The sequence below is a fragment of the Armigeres subalbatus genome, chromosome 2 (genome assembly GCF_024139115.2).
Source record: "Armigeres subalbatus isolate Guangzhou_Male chromosome 2, GZ_Asu_2, whole genome shotgun sequence".
Classification (NCBI taxonomy): Eukaryota; Metazoa; Arthropoda; class Insecta; order Diptera; family Culicidae; genus Armigeres; species Armigeres subalbatus.
The window spans coordinates 274838444-274849446 of NC_085140.1; positions in this window are offsets into that span (position 1 = coordinate 274838444).

Genomic DNA, 11003 nt, shown 5'->3' on the forward strand with positions numbered 1-11003 from the left:
TTGATCAACCGTATCAGTTTATCCGGAAATCCGTTTTCGTGCATTAGCTGCAATAGCTGGTTCCGATCCATTGTATCATATGCGGCATTGAAGTTGATAAATAGATGATGTGTGGGCACGTTGTATTCGCGACATTTCTGCAATACCTGACGTACGGCGAACACCTGGTCTGTGGTAGAGAGTTCACCCATAAATCCCGCCTGGTACTGCCCCACGAACTCTCTTGCAATTGGTGTTAGTCGACGGCATAACATTTAGGAGAGTACCTTGTAGGCGACGTTCAGAAATGTGATTGCGCGGTAGTTGCTACAATCCAGCTTATCGCCCTTTTTGTAGATGGGACACACGACACCTTCTATCCACTTCTGTGGCAGAACCTCATACTCCCAAACCTTGGTAATTACCCAGTGCATTGCTCTAGTCAGTGCCTCACCACCGTGTTTAAACAGCTCTCCTGGTAGTTGATCAACTCCAGGGGCTTTTTTATTTTTCAGCTGGCCGATCTCCTCCTGGATTTCCTGGAGATTCGGAGCCGGAAGTCGCATGTCCTGCGCGCATGCTCCTAGGTTCATTACCATACTGCCACTGTTGTCTGCCATATCGCCATTCAGGTGCTCTTCGTAGTGCTGCCGCCACCTTTGGATCACCTCACGCTCGTTTGTAAGAAGGTTTCTGATTATGTCCTTACACATATCGGGCTGTGGTACGTGCCACTTACGTGAACGGTTTAACTTCTCATAGAACTTTTGTGCGTTATTAGCGCGGTACAGTTCCTCCGTCTCTTCACGGTCTCGATCTTCCTGCTGGCGGTTTTTCCTCCGAAAATCGAGTTTTGTCTGTTCCGCGCCCGTTTGTATCGTGCCTCGTTCGCCCTCGTGCGGTGTTGCAGCAATCTCGCCCATGCTGCATTCTTCTCCTCAACTAACTGCTCACATTCGCCGTCATACCAGTCGTTTTTCTGATCCGGGGCCACCGTGCCTAGTGCAGCGGTTGCGGTGCTTCCAATAGCGGATCGAATATCTCTCCAGCCATCTTCAATAGATGCTTGCCACTTCCAGCTGCTGCGCGTAGTCTTGGGCTAGTCTACCGTCTTGTAGCCGTGTGTAGCGTGTTGTACACCGTCGAGAGTTTTAAGCGCAGACATACTGCAACGAGGTAGTGGTCGGATTCAATATTCGCAATGCGGTAAGTGCGTACGTTCGTGATGTTGGAGAAAAATTTACCGTCGTTTAGAACGTGGTCGATTTGGTTTTCCGTTACTTAATTAGGCGATTTCCATGTGGCCTTGTGGATATTCTTGCGAAGGAAGAAAGTGCTTCGGACTACCATTCCGCGGGAGGCTGCAAAGTGTATGCATCGTTGGCCGTTGTCCGATACGGTATACAGACTGTATGGTCCGATGACCGGTCTATACATTTTCTCCCTTCCTACCTGAGCGTACATGTCACCGATGACAATTTTGACGTCCCGCAGTGGGCATCCATCGTATGTCTGCTCCAGCTGTGCATAGAATGCTTCTCTATCGTCGTCGGGTCTCCCGTGGGGGATGTGCACGTTGATGATGCTATAGTTGAAGAATCGGCCTTTTATCCTCAGCTTGCACATCCTTGCGTTGATTGGCTTCCACCCAATCACGCGTTGGCACATCTTTCCCAGCACTATGAAGCCGGTTCCCAGCTCGTTGGTGGTGCCACAGCTTTGGTAGAAGGTAGCCGCTCGATGCCCGCTTTTCCTCACTTTCTGTCCTGTCCAGCAGATTTCCTGTAGCGCTACGACGTCGAAGTTGCGGGGACATAATTCATCGTAGCCTAGCGACTTGCAGTTCCATGTTCCAAGCTTCCAATCGTGATCCTTTATTCGTCGCCTAGGGCGTTGCCGTTTGTATCGAGTCGTATTATCTTCTATGTCTATACACCTGGTACCATTCGTGATTCATGCGACGCCGCCAGATACCGTTCTCCTGTTTACCGCCGAGTATTGTCCGCAGCACCTTACGCTCAAACACTCCGAAAGCTCTCCGATCAGCCTCCTTTAACGTCCATGTTGCATGACCATATAAAGCCACTGGAAGAATCAGAGTAGTATACAGCGCGAGTTTTGTTTTCGTTTGCAGACTACGGGACTCAAGCTGGTTTAACGAAGTCCGTAATAAGTCCTATTTGCAGCTGCAATGCGCCTTTTCACCTCGCGGGTAAAATCATTATCGCACGTTACTAATGTTCCAAGATACACAAATTCTTCCACCACTTCAAATTTTTCACCATCCAGCATCATTTCGCTACCACCGCCACTAATGAACCCACGTTGATTGCCAGCGACCATGTACTTCGTTTTGCTTGATCTTGAGTCCAATTCTTGCTGTCTCCCTCTTAAAAGGCACAAAAGCCTCTTCCACGGCACGGCGATCAATCCCGATAATATCGATATCGTCCGCAAATCCCAGAAGCATATGCGATCTTGTGATGATGGTACCGCTTCTTTGCACACCACCTAATCGCTACCTCGAGCGCTATATCGAACAGTAGATTCGAGAGTGCATCACCCTGCTTCAATCCATCTAAGGTAGCAAATGATGTCGATATTTCATCCGCAGCCCTTACACTTGATTGCGATCCGTCCAAAGTTATACGAATCAGTTTCGCTGGAAAACAATGTTCAAGCATAATTTGCCATAATTCATTCCGTTTCACTGAATCGTACGCCGCCTTGAAATCAATAAACAGATGATGTGTCTGCAAGTTGTACTCACGGAATTTATCAAGGATTTGTCTCAGGGTAAACATTAAATCCGTCGTTGGTGTTCGCCGACGAAGGACTCTTCAAGCGTTCTCAATCTGTTGAACAGAATACGGGACATAATTTTGTACGCCGAATTAAGGAGGGTTATTCCTCGGTAATTGGCGCACTCCAGTCTGTGCCCTTTCTTAAAGAGAGGTCAAATAAGGCCGTCCAACCAGCAAGCAGGTAATTCCTCGTCTTCCCATATTTTCGACATAATATGGTGCAGAACTTCATAAAGCTGCTCACTGCCATGTTTGAGAAGTTCAGCCGGGAGCTGGTTCTTCCCACAGCCTTATTGTTTTCAGTTCTTTAATAACTTTTCTAACCTCATCTAGTGTAGGCGACTCCACAGCTTGTCCATCGTCGCTAATATTTATTTTGTTGCACCGATACACCGTCACTTCTACTATTCAACAAAGTCTCGAAGTGTTGCTTCCATCTGGCAGCCACTTCAGTTTTATCTGTAAGCAAATTCCCTTGTTGGTCGTTGCACATGTCGGGAGATGGCGCTGTCTTTCTCCGCACGCCATTGACAGACTCATAAAACCTCCGCATATCGTTCTGCTCCATTTTTTCTTGCGCCTCGCTAATCAATTGTTCTTCATATTTTTTCTTCTTCCTCCGGTGGGTTCGTTTTTCGGCTGCTCTTGCTTCCTTGTACCGATCTCTATTCGATCGGGTACCCGACACCAACATCCGGCTTCTGGCAACGATCTTCTCGTCTGTCACTCTCTGACACTCCACAACGAACCAACCCGTCCTGGGTCGCCTCTGTGCAGTGCCTACCACTTCTCGTGCTGCTGGATCGACTCCCATAGATGAGCTTCTGGCGGTACTCAGCCGATACTCCTTCCGCCGACAATCGCTGGATATTGTAACGCATCGTTCGCTGTGATCTTTCGTTCGATACAGTTGACAACCGTGATCGAATTTTACTGACATCGAGGTAGTGATCAGAGTCAATGTTCGGACCTCTGAATGTCCGCACATCCGAGAAATGGCGCCCATCTACCAGAACATGGTCTATCTGGTTGCAAGTTTCACCATTTGGGTGTCTCCAGGTGTGCTTTCGTGCAAAGTAGGTGCTACTGATGGCCATCCCTCTGGCAGCAGCGAAATTCACTAGCCGTAGGCCGTTGTCATTGGTAGCGGAGTGAAGGCTCTCCCTACCAATTATGGGACGGAAAAAGTCCTCTCTACCGACCTGATCGTTAGCGTCTATGATAACAATTTTCACATCATGCTTTGGGCACTCTCCATTATCAAGACATTCATAAAACGCTCGGAATTCACGTTCTCCGGATCTGGGCCATCGGACTTCTTGAAAAGCGGCCACGTTCCCTCCAACCTTCTGCAGTTCCCGAGCCAGAAGGCTCACTCGTCATTCTAGGTATCGAGTTTCCAATCATAGTCCTTATTTCGTTGCCGGGTAGGTTGCCGAAAATAACGTTCTCTTTTTCTTCTATCTCCATTTTTCGTGATATTTGAGAGGTTTCTGTAAGCTACCTTACCGGGGTCGCGTTACCTACATCGCGCTGGTGGGGCTGCCACCATAGGTATAGCTGACGCGATACAGCATTTCGTTGATTAGCCGCTGGGTAGCAGGCAGACGCTGTTTGAGCCGCACATTCTGGTGAACAGACGCTCGAGGCGTACCTTCTCACTTTAGCTGATGTCAGAAGGACAGCAGTGCCCTGGCTGCAATACCAGCTAAGTACACAACCCTTAGCTGGCTTAGCTTTGTCATCGGACGACCCGTGGAAGCGTGAGATAGAAACGTCTGGGGACCAGAGCTCTGTTGGGCGCTCCTTCCTTGATGTCAACCCACCATTTTGCAGCCGATAGCCATAAGTATGTTAGGCATAATGGACGTTAGGCCCAAAGAACAGCCCATGACATTATGCCTAACGTCGCAGACCCGACATTTACAGTTTTGAACCAATACAGAGTTTTCTGTTTTACAAAAACTACTTCTTACTAGGGTGTGAATCAACCTTTACGTAGTGTGTTACGGTGTAAGATCTACCACGGTTACATTGCCAGCTACAGGCAAATCCTGACCCAACGAATACCTTCCTCATTATCCAACTCCGTGGTACTTATGAGAGTGTCGCTAAGTCGGTGGCCTCTCGTTAAGTAAGTACTACATCAACACTTCCTTCCTCTCCCTAGTTACGGTGAAGATGGGCGTGGCCAGGAGTAGTAATCCTCATGCTTTTGTTATTTTTGTTTAAGACTGGAATCAAGGACCACTCCTTTTCTTGATTTCTGATAGCATTCTAGATAAGGATCTCAAAAGTAAAACATGAGTATCACTAGTGTCCAATCTACGAATTACACCGTAACAATGCTAATGCTAAATTACTTCTTACTAGGGTGTGAATCAAATCCACACTCCACAGTACGCAAATATGCCCAGACGACTGATGCCGCTATCTAACCACACGGCCATGAAGCCCACAGTTATCGGTTATTTTAGTTGAATGTCTTTTGCAAGGAGAACGTAGATAGCAGTACTCCTACAGAATTGCCATTCCGTGGCTTTGAAAAACGGGATTTGCTTTTTCCGTCGTTTATTGTTGATTGAATTTTTATTATTCATGTCTCAACCAATCCTCATTCCAATCCGTCCAATGTCGTCCACTTGAATAATGGCTTGATTTTTTCATGCAACAGAGTGGAACTCAAGGCAACACTTATAACGTTTTGAAATCCTCCAAAGTAACGTAACATTTACACTCGTCCATAGCTCATCTACAATGCGTCATAAATAGGTAAAATTAATTGCAAATGCCATTCATCAGCGAATTCTAGGCGACAGTAACGTATCGAATAATGCTTCGTGTAGGGTACCATAGCTTTTCCGTTAATAGAGCATTAGACATATTTACAATCGCGAACCAATAATCATCTAAAGTTCAGGAGTCGGGAAGTTATTTCCAGATTTTGAAACAGAATGTACCGTCATTGAACCAGCGCAAATACACCACTGAGAGTAGCAGCAAACAACCGATACCAAAAATACCGAAACTCCATTGCGGATATTACAAGAAAACAAATACCAGACAAAGACACGTACACAGTAGAATGCAACCGTATTAAAACCAGTAGCTAAATCATTGTAAACAGAAGAAAAGACATATTTTAATCCTATAATTTTGACCAACCGCAAAGAACAAGCCCACTGTGTGACGGAAGGCATAACATTTTTAGCATTGCTAGAAGACAGCAACAACACGAAAAATAACCAAACAACATAGAAAATGAGTCTCCGGAGCGAATGCATTTGAAGCTATTTCGAATGTGGCACATATTTTACGAATGCAAATCGGGGAAAAAAAGCTACACTAGCGCGTATCTATGAGGTGAACAAAAAGTAGATAAATCGTAAAAAGAAACACACAAATGCGCACTGCCATCTTTTAACAATTTCCTTCTAAGATAAATTATCGATCCTTAGTTCAGCGAAGGGTAAGGATACAAATCCTGAATTTCTTCTACGTTCTTAAGTTGGTTTGCTAAATAATTGTAAATTTGGTTTCGTTTGCGTTTATTTCATTCAATGACTTGATGAAAACCATTTTTGTACACTCGGAGATCAAAACTCTTTTGTAACTTTACTTAATAATGAAAAATTTTGATAACAAAAAGCAAAGAAATTAGAATATGAATAAGCATTTTCAATTCTTCTCTTTCTATAAAAAAAAGAAAAAATAAAAACTTTTTTTCGGTACGAAAAAAAAAACGGAACAAGCGATATTAACTATTAATTTAATAATAAAGTAGAAAGCAACAATGATCTACGAAAAAAGACCGTTAAAGTTGTTATGCACACGAGCAAGACGCCGGAAATAACCTTTGGGAATGTATTCACGCGAAGAGAAAGAAAAATCGACAATATGTACATAAAAACCACAAGCATAAAAGTAATTTATAATTATTATTTGAGCAGGCAGAAAATGAAAAGTATATTAATGTTATCACAGAAAAACATATAAAATCGCTAAAAAAAGAAAATTTGAATTAATTGTAAGAGAGATACTATCGATAACTAAAATATAGAAACGCGCGAAATTTACTAGGATTTTCTTGTACATACTTAGAAATAATAAAAACAAATGAAAAGGAAGTATGAAAATAAAGAACACTTAATACTGCAGAAACAAAATCATAATATTAACAAAATAGCAACTAGACACTATATTCATTGATACCAAAAAGAAAAGAAAGAAACGCAAGAAAATTCTGAAACCAAACAAAGCAGAGAAAGACAAGATTATACGGAGGTTAAATTTGAAACTGACACATTAGCAGCAAAACACTTCACATGTGTGCGAAAGAAGACGATGACAAACAAGGACAAAACAATGAAAAAATAAATAAAATTAAAATTGAAAAAAGGGGCTGTTGTTTCAGTTTGGATCCGAACTCTACGGCTTCTCTTTGGGAAAAATAAATACATGAAGGCAGACTCGATTTTATGAGGTCGATACCTATATAAATATAAGCCGGGATGGCTCTTATGTACTTTGCCTTTATCAATAAACAATAATATCCTTCCCCACGGTTATGTAACACTTTCACCCTTGCAGAAAATGCCAAGCCCTTCTCCAGAAGTTTTAAAAGTTGCTCGAAACATTTTTAAGAAAAACAAAATTATAACAAGAGGAGTTATTTATTTCTCAAAAAATATTGTAACTAAATTTGTTATAAAATTGGCGGGTTAGTTGTTAAAATAACAAAAATTATAACCAAAATCCCTCTAGCTGTAACATAATTATAACAGACGCTGTTACCACAGAGAAATACCAAATACCTTTGGAACTGTTAAAAGTCACGCAGTTGTTCGCAGCCTTCTCGTGCATCATAAAATGCATTTTAAAAATCACATTAGAAAGGTCGAAATCCACTTTAGGGGTCTAGACTCTAGATCGCATTTTTTCTATAATTTTTCATGTTTTTGCATTACTTAATTAATATGCATTGCCAACACCCTTGAAAAATTATTTTTTTCTATTTTTGCCTTTCTCGTACAACTAAGTTGTACCGAAAGGCTATCATTTCACTCCAAATTCGAACTTTTGATAGAAGTCCCGGAGACCCATAGTGTTATATACCATTCGACTCAGCTCGATGAACTGAACAAATTGGGCTTATTCTACGAGTCGAGTGACGTGAGGTGAGTCGATTTTCGCAATACTCACGTAAGGTGACCATGTTATTCAAATGGGGCTATACGACTCTTCTCACGTCATTCGAGCAATCTCACGTCACTCCACTCATAGAATAAGCCCAAATGTCTGTCTGTCCGTGTGTGTGTGCACAAAATGCCATAAAAACATTAGCCAAATTTTCACATAGAAACTCTTAACCGAATTTCTTGCAACAAGTTGCATCCGACAGAGACTAAAACGCTGTTGATCACTATTGAATTTCATGATAATTGCTACGTGCAAAAATTAGATAATATTAAAATTATGATGAGACATAGTCACATAGAACAATAATGTGTTATAAAAATGCCTTGCATCTATGAATATTTTTAAAGTTTATCCGTGGCTTGCTCCCATTAAGAGTTTCATCGTACTATGAAGATGCTCTTGTTGCACGTATTTAGGCGTAAGTATGCTCTTCGTTCAGTTTCATAGTACTATGAAATTGTCCGAAAGTCAAAATTCAAACATAGGAAATTCGAAAAACTTTTGGCAGCGCCATCTGTCGTCTACTAGTATAAATTTCCTATCATAACATTAGACGGTGTAGCTGTAACGGTGTAACCTTTCTTGTACATCATCGAGGTGTAAGCGTAAGGCTACATTTATTACTTTTTTGCGCGAGAAAGGCACCACCACCGCTAGGTGGATTAATCTGGGTTTTTTTACAAAACCTTAAAGCCCTTGGGAAAACAATGATTTTTCAATAATTCTTAAATGCAATGTCCAATCGGGTCAATGTTCAATAACAAACAATGAGACCGCATTCCCCGTCGAATGCAACTTGTTGCGAGTAAATCGGGTAATGCTAAGTTTTAACCCTTTCCTTCCCATGGTAGCTGTAGAGCTCCATCAAATTTTGCACCTTCCAACATTCATCAAATTATTTCAACAACAAAAGGCAGTATTTGGCACAGCTTTATGGTTTCATTAGACTGCAAATATAATCAATTTTGAGTAAAAATAGTGAAACTATTGAAAACAATCAAGTAACTATTGATTTACAATCAAAAACTTTTTTTCGTTTTCCACTAATTTTAGCTATGCCTTTAGATTCCTTCCTATTGAAATCATTGAAAAAAGTCATGGGAAAGAGAGGGTTAAAAACTGTGTCTACAAATTTTGTACACATACACACATACCTAAAGGTACATTTTCATCGAATTGTCTATTTGTCTAATTATAACACACGTTTTCTAAGCGGGGATGCGCTGGTAGCTGTCCTACCACGCGCGTGCGACGCCACCATGTCGAGGAAAGCCCTGCCGAGAAATGGCAGACGCTGGGTATATGGTGGAGTGCCGGGATTGCAAATCTTCGATCATCCTGCTTTAAGGCTAGACGAAGAATGCAACGTGCCCGCACCGAGGAGGCAAGAGCGAACAGCCGTGAAATGTTTCGTGCTGCGAATTCGGCCCTCAACAAGGCCATTAAGAGCCATCGCGAATCTGTGGGGTAACGCTCATAGGATTGCCAAGACCAGAGATGGCTCTTCACCTCCCGAGCGGTCCCCGGATAGGTTGACGAAGATTATTGAGGTACTCTATCCGTCCCTTCCCACACGTCGCTGGCCTAATGGAACGTACACACGGTCAAGCAGTTTGACCAACATTGACTCCACCTCTCGTTTATTCAAACATCCATCAAGTTTTACCAACAGCGGCACGAACAATCAATTTATTCGACCAACAATATTACACACGAACGACCGAAGCGACAACTTGAGCACCAACCATCAAAAAATATATGGGGGTTTGTGCAATTTCACTGCAAAAGCTCAAACATGTTCGGCGAGCCTTGACTCCGCCCCCGACAACTCAAACCAAAATCAAACCGTTTTAATTTTTCCCAACCGAGCCGCCAACTGTTAAATGGTTGTTCGAACAACTTCACATACGTTCAAACAAAGCAGCAACCGAAGCGTTTTCTTGGGGCGGAGTCAATGTTCGTCAAACTGCTTGACTGGTGTGTACGTTGCATAATGCACCGTACGGCATTTTGGGTGCGGCCGAAACGGTGGCTCCGGTGATGAACGAAGAGTTACTCGCGGTGGCATCAAACAAAGCTCCAGGGCCTGATGGAGTTTCGAACACCGCTCTCAAGGAAGCAATCATAGCGAATCCGAACATGTTCTGGCTAGCTATGTATAGTTTCCCGATAGATGGAAAAAGGAGAATTTGGTTCTGTCACCGAAGGTCGGGAAGGCGTATAGATCAATTTGTCTAATTGGCACGACGGGCAAGTTGCTGAAGAGGATCATCCTCAACAGGCTGACCCCGTACTCAGAGGGTACGAACAACATGTCAAGCAATCAGTTTGGTTTTTGCAAGGGTACGTTGGACGCTATCAACTCAGTGGTAAATACTGCTGAGATAGCGATCCAACGGAAAAGGCGAGGTATTCGACACTGCGCGTTAGTGACACTGGATGTAAAAAATGCATTCAACAGCACAAGCTGAGCTGAGATGCCATCGCGCTCTCGTTACACCGGCTTAGCTTAGCTTAGCGCGAGTGGATTTTGAACAGCTATTTCCAGAACCGAGTACTATGATACGAGACCGATGCCAATCAGAAAAAAGTTCCTATTGCTACTGCTTCCTAGTATTATGGAACCTTATGTACGGCGAGGCTCTGAAACTAAAGTTTCCTCCTGGAGTCAAGATCGTCGGCTTCGTCGTTGCCGTAACGTTGTAGTTCTACGGGGAGTCAATTCGTGAGGTAGAACTGACCACAACACACGCGATCAGCTGGATGATTGGATGAGCGCTAGAGGCCTGGAGCTCGCTCAGCGTAAGACGGAGGTGGTTACCGTCAACAACCGCAAGTCGGTTCAACATGCAGTGATTCATGTTGGTTAAGTCGCGATTGAATCTAAGCGGAGTTTGAAGCTCTTTGGGGTCATAATAGACGACTGCTATTGCGGCATTCGAGGATGATGTTCAACATTTCCAAGGTGTGTGCCAGTAGACATAATATAGGTTTTCACGTAGGTGAATTTTTAAAATGTTC